Source organism: Octodon degus, unplaced genomic scaffold (genome assembly GCF_000260255.1).
Source record: "Octodon degus isolate 3935 unplaced genomic scaffold, OctDeg1.0 scaffold00004, whole genome shotgun sequence".
Taxonomy (NCBI): Eukaryota; Metazoa; Chordata; class Mammalia; order Rodentia; family Octodontidae; genus Octodon; species Octodon degus.
The window spans coordinates 2,996,128-3,015,301 of record NW_004524580.1 but is presented as its reverse complement, the minus strand read 5'-3'; positions in this window follow the sequence as shown (position 1 = coordinate 3,015,301).

Here is a 19,174-nt window from a genome sequence, read left to right as displayed (position 1 = left end):
CATGTGGTGCTGGGGGATTGAACCGCGGTCCCTGATGCTTTGCCAAGCTTGTTCTAAGTAGGTGCTTTAGACCACTGAGCCATCTCTCCAGCCCCTCATTTAAAATTCTGTTCAGACTTTATATATTCTCTTTGTGATTTGACCTTAAGGAAAAAACATCTATCTTCTTGGGGGTCCCACCCAGGCTTCCTGGATACATAATTAGTAACCCCAAGGCCAAGTTCTTCTCTGTTCATGCTGAATCCTACACTACACAGAACACAGAACACAGTCTGCCTGTGGCCTACCTGGCCTTGCCCTAGAAATAATGAGTTTTATCTTTACCTATAGGTGGTTGGACAAGGTTAACATTATGGCCAAATGCCACTACAAAGACTTTTCTGTAGGAAAAAATTGCCTGAATTCTTCTCAAGTCTTTCAAGATTTCTTACTTTGAAATAATCTTTTGATCCTATAGACATATTAAAAAATGATGCCAATATTTTTGATGGATAGTGTACCCTTTTGACAATTTTTACTCTGTGATGTCTCTTGGCTAACCCTGTGATAGCTACTTTGCAGTATTTCTTGACTTATGACTATTGGATAGTTGAATTTCCTAGATAAGAGAGACTCATAGTCTTACTGATTTTGATTGGCTTTTTTGGGTTATAAAATTACTAAGTCAAGTACCTAACTCTAAGAATGTAGTAGGCTGAATAATAGGCCCTAAAGATATCAGGCCTTAATCCTGGGAACCTACAAATGATCCTTTTTATGAAATAGGGTCCTCACACATGCGATTCAAGATTTTTTAGATAGGGAAATTATTCTGTACTATGTAAGAGGGCCCTAAATGTAATCACCACTATCCTTATAAGAGAGAGGCTGTGAGGGGTTTGACACAGGCAGAAGTGAAGAATCATATGGGCCAAGATTGGATGATAGGGTCATAAGCCAAGGATTTCTTATGGCCACTGGGAGCTGGAAGAGGCAAGAAATGATTTCTCCCCCTAAGCTTCTAAAGTGAATTCGTCCTGGTTGACACGCTGCTTTGGCTCCAGTGATGCCAATTCAGACTTGTGTTCTTCATACTGGAACAATGCATGCAATTGTTTCCAGTCACCAAGTTTGTTGCAGTTTGTCAGAGCAGCCATAGAAACTAATGTAAAGAGCAAATAAGCTGCTTTTGAATTCAGCTTGAAAGCATTCAGTCATGTGCAGTGCATTCTTAGAATGCATGAGTTTTATGTCTCCATATAGAAGGCAGAGAAGAAATGAAGGATCTGATGCTTTTCCTTGAGGGCTTTGTGTCCCAGCTGAGGGGATAAAGTTGGCATCCTTGAGCCCAGAGCAAGTGATACAAGGCAACATACCATCACAGGCTGGGTTACTTTTGTAGGCTTATAAGAGTCATTGAGGTTTGGAAAGGAGGTTGATAAACCAATCAGTAACATGGAGAGAAAGTTTACTGGAAAAAGAAGGCCACAAAGTACTTTCAGGCAGAGAGCGGAAAAGTGGGCACACCTGCCAAGGGAAATGAATGTGATGGGAGATGCAGAATCAGACCTGGCTTGAATGATGAAGGCAGGGACCGTGGTTTGAGAGAGAAACATCAGACAGCACCGTCAATCCCTATCGCTTTGGATAGTGCAGCATGTAATGTGTGCTCGCTACGTATTTGATAAGTAAATGAATTGTGTCTTTGTAGATTACCCTTGTAGGATGGCTGGCATGTACAGCAGGATATTCTTTGGTAATAATGGAGAGTTAGCATGGATATGTAGGATGAACCTTGAAAGCTAAGGAGAAGAAAAATCAGTGTATTTGAGGGGGCTGATCTTTTAGAGAGGAATTACTCCCTCCCAGAATTTGGAAAGACAATTAAGACATGTGCCTTATCGACAGACGCATACATGCATGCATGCATGCCACATACATGTTTCCTTCCTCCCTCCCTCCCTCCCTCCCTCCCTTCCTTCCTTCCTTTCTTCCTTCCTTCTAGAACTCTAGACTTTTTGTGATGCTGGACTGAAAAACATATGAAACTAATCTGCCAAACAATTCACCCAATTTGAATCTGCCTTAGTTTCCTCTGGAGAGTGGATGTACGAGAGCCTTTTCAGAGCCAGCCAGAGTCATGTTCCATGTGCCATAGTTTTGGAAGCCTGGAGACTGCCTCCTCTCCCCTGCTTTCCCTTTCTTCACTGTGCCAACTTGGAGAACAAGAGCTGGCAGCTTTATCAGGACAGTTGGATAAATTCTGGCTGTCTTCAGTGGGCATATGAAAGACATCCACCAGCTTCCAAATGATGAGAAATTTAGAAACTTTGAGTGCCAAATCCAAGTTCCTTCTCACAGAGGGGGTTTTCCACTGTTGAAAAGGAGAAATACTAGCTACTCAGTGATGTAGCCTTTATCCATGGCTACAGTCACCAATGACCCATCACAGGCCCAGGAGCTTTAGTTTCAGTAATGTAACTTGCCTGGCTGAGGGTGAGTCTGTCTAACCTGTGATGTTTTCAACCTTCTATAGAAATTGCCTCTTTTTAAGGGAAAGTAACAGCAACACCTTTTTGATTATCATTTCCTGTTGATCAATTGCACTGATCAACACAGCATATTGTGAATTGCATGTAATTGTACTATTCTGAATTATACTTAATTCCTTGATTGTTCTTTGTATAAAAATATATCAAAACACAACAAAATAGAACCAACTTTCAATGTTTCAGTTTGCATCCTTTTTCATACACCTTCAAATCTCTTCCTGGTGATCATTATTTCTTCCACAGCCTTTTTTGTTTTTATTTGGTGCAGGGTCTCACTATGCAACTCGGACTCATAGGGATCCTCCTGTTTCAGCCTCTCCAGTGCTGGGATTACAGGCGTGCACCTCCATGCCTGGTCTTGGTGGCTGGCCAGTGCAGCATGTGGTGCTGGAGATTGAACCCCAGTCCCTGCGCTTGCCTAAGCAGTTGCTTAGTCCCTTAAGCTATCTCGCCAGCCCCACAAGGCCTCTGTTGTTTGCTCTCTTTCTCAAAGCTTTTCAGCCCTTCCTCCCAAATTTCTCAGTCTTAAAATACTTTTCTTTTTGACCTTATTTATACTACCTGTGGTTTTATGACTCCTCTTCTCCGTGCGCCTTACCTGTTTCTTGGTGTTATGTGCAAGACCCATGTCTCTTTCTGTGCTCATCCTGGCACTTTTTCTCACGTTGTGGCTTGGATGATTTCTTAGTGTAGGGGAGCCATAGCCCAAGTTCTTCACTCCCAGTCACCATCCTGCGTCCTCACCCTGAAGAGCGCCTCCGTTAGGAGTCCTGCCTGACCCGAGTCTCTTCTCCTGCATGCCCCCACGCTTAGGTTGCTGCTCTTTTTCTCATAGCATTGTGGTTATACATCTCAGGAGCATGATCTTAGGTCAGGCCTGTCCACATTCCATGCTTGTCCCTTTTCTTTCCCTCGTCACTGTCCTATTCAGGTACATATTCCCTTGTTCTTGCTACTTTCTTGAGTTATAGCTTTCATTCTTTTAATGTGTCTTATTTCCAGTGTATTATTTATGTAGGCTACTTGCTGCTTGATTAATCTACCTTAAAAGTTCATTCATTGATTCACTGATTAATTCATGTAATAAGCATATCACTTCTGTAAAATGTGTCATTTATCTCTTCTTTTTTTCATTATTTAGTGCAGGGTATACAGGGTGTCAGTGATCTTCCTGTTTCCAGCCTGCCAAATGCTGGGATTAAGGTGTGTGCCACCACACCCAATCTCAGTTGCCATCTCAAGGTGCCCTGAGGGTGGGGCTAGCACAGTTTGTGGTGCCGGGATTGAACCCTGGCCCCTGTGCTCTGTATAGGCAGGCACTTTAGTCCACTGAACTATCTGGCCAGGCCTATTTATCTCTTCTTAAAAAAGTCATCAGGCTGAATGTGTGATGCACAACTCTAATCATAGCACACAGGAAGCTGAGGCAGGAGAATCACCATGAGTTTGAGGCCAGCCTGGGCTGTATAGTGAGGTCAAACCTAAGCTGCACTACAAAGTGAGATCCTGTCTCAAAAAAACCAAACCAAACCAAAATAAAAACAAAAAGTCATCAGTTGCTTTTCATTGCTAACACAACCAAGGTCAGAGTCATTTCCTAGCTTTGAAGCCTTTACTGTCCAACTCCAGCCTATCTTTCTGGTTCTCACCTTCTAGTACTCACAGAAATGTCTTGGCTCCTTGAATAAGTGTCTGTGGTTTAAGCACAAAGCCTTATCATCTGCATTGGTTTAATCTCAGCTCTGCCATATTGAAACGTATGGCCTTGGGCTGGCCCTTTAACTTCTAAGGCTCAGTTTTTTTATCTGCTTAGCCCATAGGCTAGGTGAAGTAAGAGTTGCCCTAAACCTTAGATAGCATTATGCGGCCAAAGAGCAGTTTATCTTCCAATTTCACATTGATTTTCTGCCTCTGTCTAGCACTTTTTATATATCAAAAGCCTGTTCATGTTTTTTAAAATTTTTTTTATTTTTAGGGAACGGTCTACAGAGTGTTCTGGGTCTCACTACTAGATCAGACTCATAGTGATTCAATTGTTTACAGCCTTCCAAGAGCTGGGATTACAGGTGCGCTCCATCATGCCCAGTCTCAATCAATGCCTCAGCTTGCCCTGGGGGCAGGGCTGAGCTGTTTGGCTGGCCCTTATTCATGGTTTAAGGGGCCAGTCAGACTCTAAGGGCCTTGTGAAGCCATTTCTTCCCTACTGGGAGATATCTTGTCTTTCTGAATTCTTAGTACAACCATTAACTCTTTATAATTTGTAAGACTATTCATATATAGTCTAACCTACAGTCAGTTATTTGATTTCTGAGGTCTTAATCCTGTCTTTGCTGCTCAAATCACCTACGGGGCTTTGTGTACAAGGTAGATGCTATTTGTTGAATGATTAGCCATTTGAGTCATTGGTATTTCCTTGGCTTTAAAATTTTTATCCATTTAAAAATAATGAAAGTGTATTAATCATTTAACTTGAGAAGGGTAGCCTGTTTCTCAGTAATGTTTCCTTTTATCCCATGCTATCCTGACACAGGTATATTTTTGGGGTGCTGTTCTATCCCTTGCTTTATTCAGAATTTGTAGACCATCTTCCAAGAAGATCTGAAAGAGCGCACAGAATGAAACCCAGTGTGAACTAGGTCAATTATGGCTAAAAAGAGAGCAGAGACCATCTCAAAGAAGCAGGGAGCAGATGTTACCAGGCACCTGGGATGAGCTAATTACTCTACTTGGTAACTGAATTTGGCTCTGAGTTTCTTGGCAGCCAGAGCCGAAGGGAAACACATTGGGTTATTCATTCAGCAAACATTTGTTGAATATCATTGATAAATGGGGCACTGTGCTAACGATGGGGGTTCTGAAGTGAATAAGCCCAGACCTCTGGCTTGAGCACATCACTCAGCTATGAACTAAGGCACCAGAGATAGGGCCACAGGAACCCAGGGCAGGGATGCCAAGGGCACTTGCAGGGGGAGATGTAGGCTACTGTGAGCATGCTCTGTTAGGCCACCAGCAGGGAGGGTGCCCTCCTGGCAGAAGGAAGAGAATACAGAGAGATTAGGAGGCCTCAAAGGTCTCAACTGAAAGCCACAAGGTGAAGGAGTGGCAGATGGCAGGGTGGGAGAGGTTGACTAGGCTATGCTGGGTTTCAGAGGCATGTAAAGGAGTTTGGTTGTTATTCTCTTGGCTAGTACTTCCCAGCATGACTGCATGCAGGAACCAGCAGTGCACCATCTTAGCCAGACTCTCTGGAGGAAAGCCCTGGGAACCAGTGCTTTTACAGTGCCTCTTAGTTGGCTTCCAGGCAGCTGGGCTTAGCAGAAGCCACTGACTGGGCTTGTGAACCACTGCAGCATGGCTAAGAGGGAAACCTTCAGAAGAGTTTAAGGAGTATATGGGAAAAATTCCTTGGAAGATGTGTGTTTCAGAAACTACCTGTAGTATGGGAAAGAAAAGGTGGGTGAGGATAGGTGTGAGATTGGAGGAAAGGATCAGAAATGGGTTATGAGGCTTTTGCATACTAAGCACAATACTTGATACAAAAAGGGACTCAAAGAGTGACCCCCTGTCAAATCTCCAAGCTGATTTTTCTTTCAGTGGTTCTGTAATTTTGGGATCAACTGTAGATGAAAGGGCCTGCACAGATATGGGGTAAACATCAGGGGGGCTAGAGAGTTCCAGGAGCAGATTTCAGCCTCATCCCCCAGTGGGTTGTTTTAACTTTCTCAGAGCCTCAGATTTGTCACTTAAGAGGTCTGAAAAATAACTGCTATGGAGTTTCTGAGTCAAATAAATAAGGGAGCACACATACAGCATGTGGCAGAAAACTAGTTCTCTTCTAGTTCATTCACTGATATAGCCAGTCTTCACTGTCCCACTAACTCTAAGTACAAAACAAGAGAAATTTTACTGCCTTCATAGATTCTGTGGTTCAGAAATTCAAGAATTGCAGAGTAGCAGTGAGTTTGCCTGTGCCCTATGGTGGCTGGGCCTTAGCTGGAAAGACTGGCATGACTGGGGTCTGGTGCTCTTTCAAGGGTCCTGGTGGGACAATGGGAAGGGTGAGCTCACTGGGACTGTCAGCTACAGTGTGTGCACAGCACCTGGGCTTCCTCCCAGCATGGAGGCTGCAATGTGTGCAGACTCTCATCCAGTGGAGAGGGCTTGGAGTGAGTGTGCCTGGGAATAAGGGAGAGTTGCAAGGCCTTCTGGGATGTAGCCTTCCAAGTCATATGTGTCCCTTGTGCCTTACACTACTTAACTGCTATACACTTGCCTCTAATCAAAGTGGCACTACATAGACCTGACTTCTTATCAGAATAAATATCAAAGAACATACAGCCATATTATAAAAGCATTATTATTATTATTATTATTATTATTATTATTATTATTTTGTGGTACCAGGGATTGAAACTGGGACCCTCCACTTGCCAGGCAAGTGCTGGAGGTTATTAATTTTTTTTTTTTTTTTTTTTTTTTGCGGAACTGGGATTGAACTCAGGCCCGTGCGCTTGCCAGGGAAGCACTTATTCCACTGAGCCATCTCCCCGGCCCCAAAAGCATTGTATTTTTAACAGAGATTTTTTGTTTGCTTTTTCCAAAACTTGATTTTCTGTGGTTGGTTAAAGCAGAAGAGCTGGGTTTGAGCCCTGTTTGGGCAACTTAGTGACAGAGAACCTGTCTCAAAGTAAAAGGGGTGTAGCTCAGTGGAAAGGGTGTGGTTTCAATTCTCAGTACTGCCAAATAGAAAACAAATAAACAGCCCCCAAAATATCCAACTTGCTTGGTTTTTTTGTAGTATTTAAGTAGTTTTTTATATATGTAGGATCAAAGTAATAAGGTAATTTTAATGTTGGTTTTTAGTTGATGAAATTAGATTTTAAATGCTGTACGTAAATGTGCATTATGTTTTGAGTAGTCCTACATCAGGAATTGGTTAAATTGAGCAATTAACATATGTGCCCCCCCCCATTTTGAGTGTGTGCAATGTGTGTGTGGGGGGGGAACACAACATCACTGGTGTTCAAGGTACAGCACACTGTTGAGTGCAGTCACCATGTTGTGTAGTAGAATTTATGGACACACTGCTCTTGACTAAATGAAAATTTTCAGCACATTTCCAGCATCTCCCCAAACTTCCCTTTTACAGAGTGGTGACCCGACCAGCATTTCACTCTTTGCTTCCCTGAATTCAAGTTTTTTAAAGATTCCACATGCAAGTGAGATATGGCATCATGTAGTATTTGTCTTTTCAGACCTGATTTATTTCATTTCACATAATTTTCCCCAGTTCTTTCATGGTATTCCAGATGAAGAGATTTCCTTCTTTTATGGTGGAGTAGTATTCTGTTGTATATGCACACTGAATCATTTTGTCCATTCATCCCTTGATTCCACCTCTTGCCTACTAAGGACAATGCTGCGATTAACGTGGCAGTGCAGGTGTCTCTGAGACATTCGGCTCCACTTCCCTTGGATACACACCTGGTAGTCAGATTGCTTGGTTTTGTGATGATTCTTTTTCTAGTTTTTTGAAAAGAACTAGTTCTTTCCCCTAACAGCTGTACTGATTCATCTCCAACAGCGTGCAAGTGCTCCTTTTCTTCCCATCCTCACCAGCACTTCTGTTCCAGCAGGTTCTCTTGTTGTTCGTTGTTATAATCCTATTCCCTAAGTGGTTGACCTCAGTCTCTTTTATTTATCTTCTCTTTTCATGCATGCTAAAGCAAACTCAACCTGTATGTTACATCATAACCCATATGTTTTAAGAAGAACAAGGGAGGGCCAACTAGATAGCTCAGCAGATTAAAGTGTCTGCTTAGGCAGACACAGGGACCTCACCCTTGGGGTGCACTATGACAGAGACTGAGACTGGGTGTAGTGGCACATGCCGGTAATTCCAGCTCTAGGGAGGCTGAAAACAGGAGTATCACTATGAGTCCAATCTGTGTAGTGAGACCCTGTACTAAATATATAAAATGAAGGAGAAGGAGAAGAAGGAGGAGGAGAAGGAGAAGGAGAAGAGACAATAAGCAAGTGAATGGCACTCTTTCATGTGTGTGCTGGGGAACATGCAAGACTCCTGATTTATTTAACCCCAGTCTCTCTAAGTGTTGGAGAGAGTGAGGATTGGAGGTAAAAATGGGAGGATTATTGTGTCTGCTTAGAGCTCATCACAGAAAAATGATGTGTATTTAATGACCTTTTCTGACAATCTTATTGTAACAGTCTAGTGGGGCCATATGTGCCTCAAGTGACAGATGGTCGCAATCTGCTACTATCAGATAATGGCTTGTTTAGTGGCTTGGAGTGCCTATGTAGCAGTCTTGGCTGGCCCAGCTGTTCCCCTCTGGTCTGGCTGGATGAAGGCATGCCTCTACTCCCTGGATCTATCCATAATTTCTCTGGCAGGAGAACGAATGAGTATATGTTTTCAAAAAAGTTTGTACTCCCTCCTTTCTACTTTGCACAAAGAATGCTAGTCTTGGTTTTGGGAAAGTTATACTTTAATTTCATCCTGTTGCTTACTAGCTATAGAGAGCCCTTCCCAGTCCTTGTCACCACCTAGGAAGTTTATATTTGTAAACCCATGGAAAAGTTATTGGAATTGTAATGAGTTAATTCCAATCTACCACTTCCAGTACAACCCATGACATAAATAAAGAAACAATAATATATCCAAAACAGTGAGGAGTCAAAGGGGGTCCTAAGTCTGTCCACAATGATGGCTATCCAGAACAAAGGCTTTTAGCCAGGACTGGACTCAGATTTTATTCATTTGTGATGAAGGGAGCAGCTTGAGGGTGACTGTGAGAATGGCAGGAAGTGGTGAGTCCCACTGGGTAGGAGGCCTGCATCAGCTTCTGCAGTATGTAGAGCAGACACGCAGAAAGCATAACCTGCACAGCACAGCTGAGATAGATGTTTAGTGTTTTGGGGTCAGTGCTTCAGCTCTGATATGTAATCTTTCAAGCCCCAGGAAGTCATAGCCTGTATCCCGAGGCTTGATCCCAGCCAATAGTGTTGGGCATTGTCTCTTCATCCCGTTGGTCCTAGCTCACACAGGGAACAACAGGTGAGGGTTCTGGGGATCACGTTTGCTATCTTCAAAGACACCGTTAGCATCTTGGCTAGACTGATATGAGTATCTATGCCCATGATTTGGGAGAGTAGGAGGAACAATGAAAGGGGAAGATATACACAAAAGGGTTAGTGGTGTTATGTTTTTTTTTTTTTTTTCTCTTCAGTACTAGGTATTGAACCCAGAGCCTCACATATCTGGGCAAGTGTTCTGCCCCTGAGTCCCATCCCACTCTTTCATTTTGAGGCTAGGTCTTTCTGTGTCGCCCAGGTTGGCCTTGAATTTGTGATCCTCCTGTGTCAGCCTTCCAAGTAGACTTGTACCACTGTTCCCAACTATGCTGTGGCCTTCCTGTTTCCTCTCCCTGTCTGCTGCAGTCTGCATTTCTATATTTTTGAGACTTTGGGTATGATCATAACCCATTTCAGGGCCTCACCACACCAACCAGAGACTTGCCTTCCCCGAGGCACCGAGCAAGCCCTGGGGACCAGCTTGCTGGCTTCCCATAGAGTTTGTCTGGAAAAGCCCCTTCTGGTGTAACAGTAGGGTCACTTGGACACAGGGTAGGCTGCATGTGGGAGAATGCACTTTTCTGTTAAAAAAAAAGAAAAAGTGAAAGATTCCTGATATGCTGTTAATATATCCCTGGGGCTTAAACCACATGTACAGATTTGTCATCTTAAGTCCACTTTATTTAGTTCACAGTTCTGAAACCTCTTATTATATTGGTCTTGTGCTTCCTGGTCATATGAATTTTGAGACAGTGATTCCTTTCTGTGAAGAATGACCTCATTCTCCTCATGGAAAAATTACTTTGGCATTTGAACAAATAAGAATTAAATTGAAACCCAAGCCATCCCTCCGATTGTGGTAACCTTCTCCACCCAGGAGCTCTTCAGTGTGCTGCTGTGGACATTGAGTTTTTTTCTCTAGACTCAGGTTTAGTTTAAGAATATAGTATAAATATTGTTTAAATCTTGCCTTGCCAGTGCAGGATTAAAAAATGTGATCATGCTATGAAAAAAGACCAGATATTTGGTTGACCTTGGGGTTTACAGATAGGTTCTTTGCTGCCAGCTAAATTTTCAGCTGGGATTTGAGTCTCAAGAAGAATTTTTTTTTTTTTTTTTTAATACCAGAAAGCTTGAGGGTATTTTCAAATGCTGTCATTGTTGGGTGCAGGATAGAAGAGGGTATTATGGCTCCCATATGATGTTGCCAGCTTCTTTGTGTATTTTGATAATTTTGCTTTGATCACTTGTTCTCCCATCTGGCCCTGTGGGGTTGGCCCCTCCTGTGCCTGGCAGGGCAAGGATAGGCAGCTCCTTAGGGGCCAGCACAGCTGAATGATGCAGTTTAATTGGTAGCAGGATCTTCAGCGCTACGGTCAGTACTCCACAAAGCCCGCAATGCTGCTGGCAGGCCTGGGTGGGCCAAGCTGGGAATATGAGAAAAACCATTTGATTTAGAAAAGAGAAAACTGAGTCTATACGGTGAGGCTAATATCTACACCTAGTGAAGTTTGAGTGAAGCTAAACTAGCATGACATACATCAGGTTATGTTTAAATTTAGAAAATGATTTTCTGGGACCATCAGCTGGCTCAGGCATCTGTGTCAGTTGGTGGAGTGAATCTTAGCTGGCATCTTCCACCCACAGCTCTTAGGGCTGCTGTGATTACAGGAGTGATGGGTGACATTGACAGAGTTGGCCAGGAGTGAAGTTGCTGTGCCACCTATACTGTCTGTGTAATATTCAGTTGGTGTTCGTCCCAGCTAGCTTCCACCATGATAGCAGGGTTTCTTTTCTCAAAATGCACCTTGACATTTTGAGCTAAGGAGGTCTTCACTGTGGGGAAGCTGCCATGTGGATTTCATGGATGGGTAACAGCATCTGGCCTCTACTCACTAGATATTGGTTGTACCCCATTATGATGACCAGGGCATGCCATATGTCTGCTGAGAAGCAAAATGGCCCTACTCCTTGGTCAAAAGCAACTGTATCAGATGCATATTGAGCCAGTGTGAATCACATAATCACACACTAAACACACACTCATTGCAAGTACCTACCTATGGCTGTGGTCTTGTGTCCCCTTACACTCATGTTATGACTGCTAATCATGATGTGTTGATTTGAACAGATTAAGAAATGCCCAGCAGATCACTAAAGCATGCTTCTGTTATCGATAAGCTACCTGGTTTATAGATTTTATTATAGTAGCTATAATTAACTAAGCCAGATATCCTCCTCTTTGTAAGACATGAACCATTATGAATACATAGAACGGTAACTATGCTAATTCTTAATAAAATTATGCTTTCTCTCCTTGTAAGGCCAATTCATCTCAAAGAATGAAGTGACACTAGGAAAGATGTATAGCAGATTTTAATTGGAGTTGGGGAGAAGTGGTTAAACCAGGCCTGCAAGGCCTTCTTCTGTTGAGTGAGGTGATTCACTGGGTGAAATCTAAGAAAACACTGTAAATAGTTGCTTCTACCAAGGCATCCCTGTGGTTGAAGAAGGCTGGGAGGGGAAAAGATTTCAGAAGTCCAGTCATCTGTGTCTCCACGCTCTACTGCAATAGATCACGTCAGGGTATGGTGACTATGTCCTGACAAAGCAGAGGCTAGTTATCCTCTCATTGGCAGAACTGACATTGTTGCTTGTGTCCTGCCTTGTAGCATTCTTCTCTAGGCTTCCTTGTGGCCATCTCTGTCATAGTGAACTCACCAGCTATCTCCTTTGCATGCTCCTTTCTGGAGGTGTAAATAGCAGAGCTTTTCAGAACTCTGTTTCTCTTTTTTTCTCCCAGCTGTTTTCACAGGCCCTGAGAACACTCAGATGCACACTGCCAGCTCAGAGCTTATCCTGAAACCAGACTCATGCTCAATTATCTTATCAGCAATGCCTCTTGGATGCCTGACAAGCTCCTCAAATTGAATGTGTCCCAAAGTGGGGTGATTCTGCCCTTCTGCCAAGCCTGCCAAGGCTTCGCTGTGGTGGTCTCGGGCCCCCTCTCCTCTGTCCACCCGTAGTCTGCTTTTCTCAGCAGCAAGAGTAATCCTATGAAGATCATGCTAAGCTAGAGGCCTCCATTACACGGAGAGTATAATCCAAACTCCTTCAAAAGCCCAGCAGACTCAGAGTGTCCTGTTGCCAGTTCTCTCTTTGGCCTTTCCCCCCTCAACCTCCAACCCTTTTCTTCTGTTTCCCCTCACCTTGATCTTTTCTCTGCCGCTTGATAGACAGCAGGCTCCTCCCCTGTCTGGGACTCTAGGCCATTTCTTTTTTTCCCAGATCCTCCTAGTGCTGGCCCTCTCATCATTAATGTCTACTTAAGGCCCCTCCCTGTCATACTATCCTATTTCTCTTCCTCATATTGCTGTCAGTAACATAAAATATCTTGTTTGCTTACTCTTTTTATGCCCATCTCTTCATCAAAAGAAGAGAGGCCCTTGGAGAAGCTCTGTTTGCCCAGTGCCTGGCAAACATAGGTGTTTAATAAACACACCTCTACGGCCCTGATGACATTTCCACAACACAGAAACTCAACCACATTCTGATCTCAGGCTTGACTGGCTAAAGGGAAGTAGCTGAAGAGAAGCTGACTGATTCAGAAAAAATTCATTCACAATCTTGTGGGTATGGACAGGGAAACAATGGCTGTGAACTTCGAGATGACCTCTGAGGGAAGGAATCATCACCAGAATGTGCTGACACACTGAAGAGATATTTGTGTATTATGTTCTAAGATTTCTCTTCTAGTTATTTCCCATTAGTGTAAACAGAAGAGCAAATCAATCCTTCTTGACCTGGATTTCTAGAACTGACCTTCATTTCTCCTGCTTTAAAACTAGAAAGGCAAAAGCAAAAATGGTTCTACTCCCCACTCATTATATTTCTGCAGAGGAACCAGACATTCTCTTTCCTCAGGTAAGGCAGATTGGGAAGGAATACTTCCAGGTCCTCTTTGTCCCCTCCCTCAGGCTCATGGGGGCATGACTCCATTGATTAAAGAGTTTGATTGGTGAACATGATAAGCTAAACTCCTGCGTGTCTCTCCTGTCTACTCTCACAAAAAGGCTGCATTCGCGTCATCTGTCAGACCCAAAACAAGCTGCAGGCCTTAGGCAATGCCCCGATGCATTTAAGGGATAAGTCTGCATACCAGCGTGGACTTGAGGCAGGTCCCAGAGGCTACAGGAGACGTGTATACCCTGCAGCTGCACTTCTACCTGTGGTGACTGAGTCCCCATCTCCATCAGACCCTGGGAAGTGTCAGTCTCACTATTGGTTCTGAGCCTGGGCAGTGCAGAATGCTGTTATTTATGGCTCTCCCTTAAACACCAAGGGAAAGCCTGTCTTTGTTTCATAAACTCTCACATGAAAGATGCCAGGATTTTAATATGTATATATATGAAGTTTTTCTGAATCTTGAGAACCCAAACTCTAACCATTAGTTCAAACTCCCAAATACTTTTGTGCATTGACAATTGATATTCTGTGAAGGTAGCACAGGGTTGGAAAAAAAAAATCATGGATTTTGAAATCCAGAAGACATGGTGCCATCTCTGAAGTGACCCTTTACTAATAGCTTTGGGAAAGATACTCAGACAATTTTGAGTAAGTGAAATCATCTATGTGAGGCACTTGATCAGGCCTGGCACATGTATGGTCTTCAGTGGAAGGTAACTTCCATCTGTTTTCTCACCACATGCTTCTCTGTTGGCTAAAGTTAAGTCCCTCCTACTGTCCACTTGCAGTCATTGAGATTTGCATTGTTCTTTGTACTAATTAGTGCATCCTCATATGTAATTTCAACTTTCTAAATCACCAGTGAACATGGAAGGTAAATGCATGGGTAGAGATGATCCTGTCTCATAGATGAGCAAAGGTAGACCAGATGGCTGATAGATTTGTCTAAGGTCAGTAGAACTGGGAATCAATTTCAAGTGGGACTCAAAATTTAGCACTCTTTTACTAAATTCTCCTTCCCTAGGGATATTACTACGGTGTGAAAAGATTTGAGAGTCACAGAGAACATTAACTCAGGATGATCACTGTATAAAGATGGTTTAATACCCAAGATAATTAAGATACTTATATTATTAATTTCTATTCATTGAAAGGAATGGCTTGTGCTTATATCTGGTAATCTGAGGAACTAGTTTGAAGATAACGATATGCAATATGTTAATCATTGTTTATTTCTTATCATCTTGTTTTGAAATTCTGTACCATTTTTTATTGTCCCCCTTTCTCTTTAAAGTAATTAAGAAAACACAAACAGAAAGAACCAACTTTGTTTTGCAAGCTATGTGGCTCCTCCAGCCAGTCTACTTCTCAAATTTGGAAGCCACTTTAGGCCTTTGTGAAATGAAATTTCTGAGTAATCATTTTTATCATTTCACTTTTTTACTTTTTCAGATTGGCCCAATAAAGCAGCTGTGTGGATCCTAGAGATGTGGGTATATTCTATTGAAGAGACTGCAGGGATTTTTTTTTTTTTGCAGTTTTTTTTTTTTTTTTTTTTGTAGCTAAGAGGGGCTGAAATGACACATTCAGTATGACTCCTGGGCAAGAAAGGCATAGGGTTGCTTTATTTTGTCTTTTCTTGGAATAGAGATTCAGATAAGCCAGTGGCCTAAAATGAACTCAGCTGAATGTTTTATCTTACTTCCTCTTTGATAACAATTCACATTTCCAAAGCCCAGCATAGAGAGCATGGCTCAACTGGAATTTAGAAAATCCGGGGTGTGTTAGTGTGCCAACTCTATCACATTTCTGTGCTTGAGAAAAAAAAGGCTGGGCTGCCAACAGCAATCGTGTTTAGTATTAGTGGGGCTAAAAAATAGAACACATGAAGACCAAATCAAAATTCTGTGATCTAATTGTGTCTTGTGTGGTGCTATTTGACCCTTTATCAGGCTCCTAATTTGTGTAAATCAATATTTTTTTGCCTCCTAGACTCATCTGACATGAAACATAAACAAACTGATGTATATATGTGAATGTGGTTAGGAAATGTAAGCTTGCCCTATAACAGGAATGATATTTCATTGATGCTAAATTTAATATTTTAAATTTCTATATGTTTGATTTTTCCTTGCATAATTTTGTTAACAAAAACAAAGTTATTCTGAAGGTGACAAAAGTTGATTTGTAAAGGGCAAGTCTTCTGGCACTGATTGTAGAAAATGTCAGCTACTGGAATTAGTAGAAAAATACCTGTCTAAAAGTTTATGGTATGTCATATTGCATTGTTTGCACTATTTACAAGCAAAGTTTTAAAACATATGATTGACTTAGTTTTCTCTCATTGCTGAAGCAAAATACCTGATGCCTAGAGCTGAGGAAGGAAAAGTTCACTTAGCTCATAGACTGTTGAGATTTCAGACCATACTCAGGTGGTTCCAAGGCAGGGTGACACAGCAGAGGGTAGCAGTTCATGATGGAGGAAGACAGCAAAAGCAACAGGAGCCAAAAGCGAGGAGCAGCAGAGAGAAAGGCTCTTTCCCTCCCTTATATTGTGTGCAGGTGACCCGCCCAGGATGGGTGTAGCGTTCACACCCACAATTCCAGCATTGGACCATAAATCATTCAAAAGCTTTAAAAGGCCACCCCAGGACTACATGAGACTTTGGAAGGATATCTTGACACAAACCATAACAATGATACATTAGGTTTGAGGTTTAATGATATTTTATTTTTGTTATTACTATTAATATCAATGACATTTAAGAAGTGCTTTCAATTTCAAGAAAACAGTTATTGTAATTACTATTTCAAAACTACTTCTTTTAAAACTCTTCCAAACTGTAGAAATGATGATTGTGATGGTGTGTGGTTGTCATCCCACCACTCGGGAGGCTGAGGCTGGAGTATTGCTGTGAGTTTGAGGCCAGCCTGGACTACAAAGTGAGTTCAAGAACAGCCTGCACCATATAATGAGACGCTGTCTCAAAAAAATGAAATGAAATGAAATAAAAAAAGCAAAGCAAGAAAATGAGGGTGAAAAAGCTTACTTACATGCAAGGGAGGTGTGTGGAGGGAGGTGAAACATGCATTGCTATTCAAGGTCCAGATTCCTCTATGGAATCTGATGGCTTTCATTCAAGGTGCCCTTGCTCATTATGTGAAATGAGACATTGTCTCTATCTTTTGCTCCTTCTTCTGTAAAACTAAAAATAATAACCTTCTCGTGTAATTGCTAAGAGAATAAATAAGATGGCTTAGTAATACTGAGCACATAATGAGTGACAGTTTTATTGATATTATTTGGATGGGAAGTTAAAATGTGCTAGGCTTTTACTGATATTATTTAGGATGAGAAGTGGTTTTTTTTTCTTCCCCCTGTATTTAGGAAAGGGCCTATAGGGCCTATATGGTCTCACTATGTAGATAGGACTCAGAGTGATTCTTCTATATTCAGCCACCCAAGCACTGAGATTGCAGGCGTGTGGCCACACCCAGTCTCATTCACTGTCTCAGTGCGCCTCAGGCTCAGGGCCAACATATCAGGCCAGGGGCTGAACTCCTGACCTCTGCACTCTGCTGAAGCAGGCACTTTAGTCCGCTGAACTATCAGGCTGGCCCTAGGATGGGAAGTTTTTTTATTTTTTTTTCCATAATTTTATTGACAGACAAATAGCAATGAGACAGTTTCAAATCAAATTAGTAGGAGAGTTTCAATAATTAACACATTGCATACTGTCTTCCTAGTGGTTGTTTGCTATATAAGATGCAGACAGGATATCCTATTTACAAACACTATTACAACAAATCCCTCTATTCATTAAGAGAATGTAACTATATATCTATCCTAACCATTTTGATTACCCAGATACAAAATGGACATTCATTTATATATCCCCTTTTTTGTTTAGTTCCGTTATTTGAATATTACAGGTGTGTTAACTCAGCAAAAATATTCTAAAAGAGTCCAGTAATCCATAATAGTATTGGGTCTTCCACTTGACCGGCATTGTCAGAATTTGTTGACCTGAGTCCCCTACAGCTCAACATAAGAGCATGGCTTTACTTCTTATAGTTCATTTTTATACATTTCTGCTGGATGGTTAAGCCCAAGGTAAAGCAGGACCTATGCAACAAGAGTTGTAGCTTTTGAGTCTGATAAGGTCCATGAAATCTACCTCAGATTGTAGAACCTTTGTCAGAGTCAGCCATGTGAATGAGTCACGGCCATTGCTTGGCCAATGTACTCTCTGTGAAAGCCTGAGAGAATGTTTTCTCTCCATGTGACTCTCCTTAGGCACACTCTACATCATTGATCACTTTCCTCTTTGGCCACATAATCTCCTTGGGACACTACCAAGTTACATGACATTACAGTACAAGTTCTCATATGTCCTGAGTCTTAATTGACCTTAGAAGGCTAGGGCCAAAATGTTGGCTTTTCTTGTTGCCCTCCTTTTTCTCTAATTTTGGTCTGCAAACTTAGGTTGTTAACCCTCCAGAAGAGAAGCTTATTGTTATTATTACCATACAACCTAGGCTGTTAAGTTTAACCTCACTATCTGTGTGACTATCAAACATCTTAGGCATAACATGGAACATGCATTTTTCATCAAGTATTGATGTGTTGAACTTTAACTCCCTATAGAATATGATAAAAAAACATTTAAAAACTAGAATATATTTTTAAAAATAGGCAAAAAGAATTATATAATTCTTATGTTTACACATAAGTCCAAAAATCTAACCATATACAACCTTGAAGCAGGACAGTCCCACATTATTCCTTTTCCTATCTCTTGCCCTCATTCACCACCCCCTTCTTTTTGAACAATCATCTACCTGAGAGACAGCACAGCAGCAACTGGGCATGTCATGACAAGCAGCCATATTCAGAAGACCAGAATGACAGGTACTCCAAGTGTGAAACTGTTATTACAGATTAGTATCTTCAGTGCAGTTGCTTAGTTCACAGGTATCAGTATATATAGTTAGTCAGGGTGAGAATCTTTCCAATTAACTGCTAGATTCAAAAATCTTCCAGAGATTTTCAGGATCATTGACTTGTGCACCTTCTACATATAACTGTATGTGTTGACATTGTCATGTTTCCTAACTTTTCTCCTTTCCCTCTTTTGATTAGTTAGTCTTCGAGATCCTGCTTTCCTTTTATTTGTATTATACCTTTCTACTTGTATTTCTTTTTTTGAGTTCTTATACTAGGGAAACTATATGATATTTACACATGTGTGTCTGGTTTATTTCACTTATGAGTATATCTTCAAGTGGCATCCCTTTCAATATAAAGGCTTTGAGTTTATCATTCTTTGTAGTTGAGTAATACTCCATTGTGTAAAAATACCACATCTTTTTCAACCATTCCTCAGGTGATGGACATTTTGGTTGTTTCCAAGATTTGGCTATCACAAATTGTGCTGCTATAAACATGGGCACACATACATCCCTATGATATCATGTTCTCAGATCCTCCGGGAAAATTCCCAGTAGAGGAATAGCTGGTTTATATGGGATTTCCAGTCCAACTTTTCTAAGGAGTCTCCACACTGATTTCCATAACAGTTGCA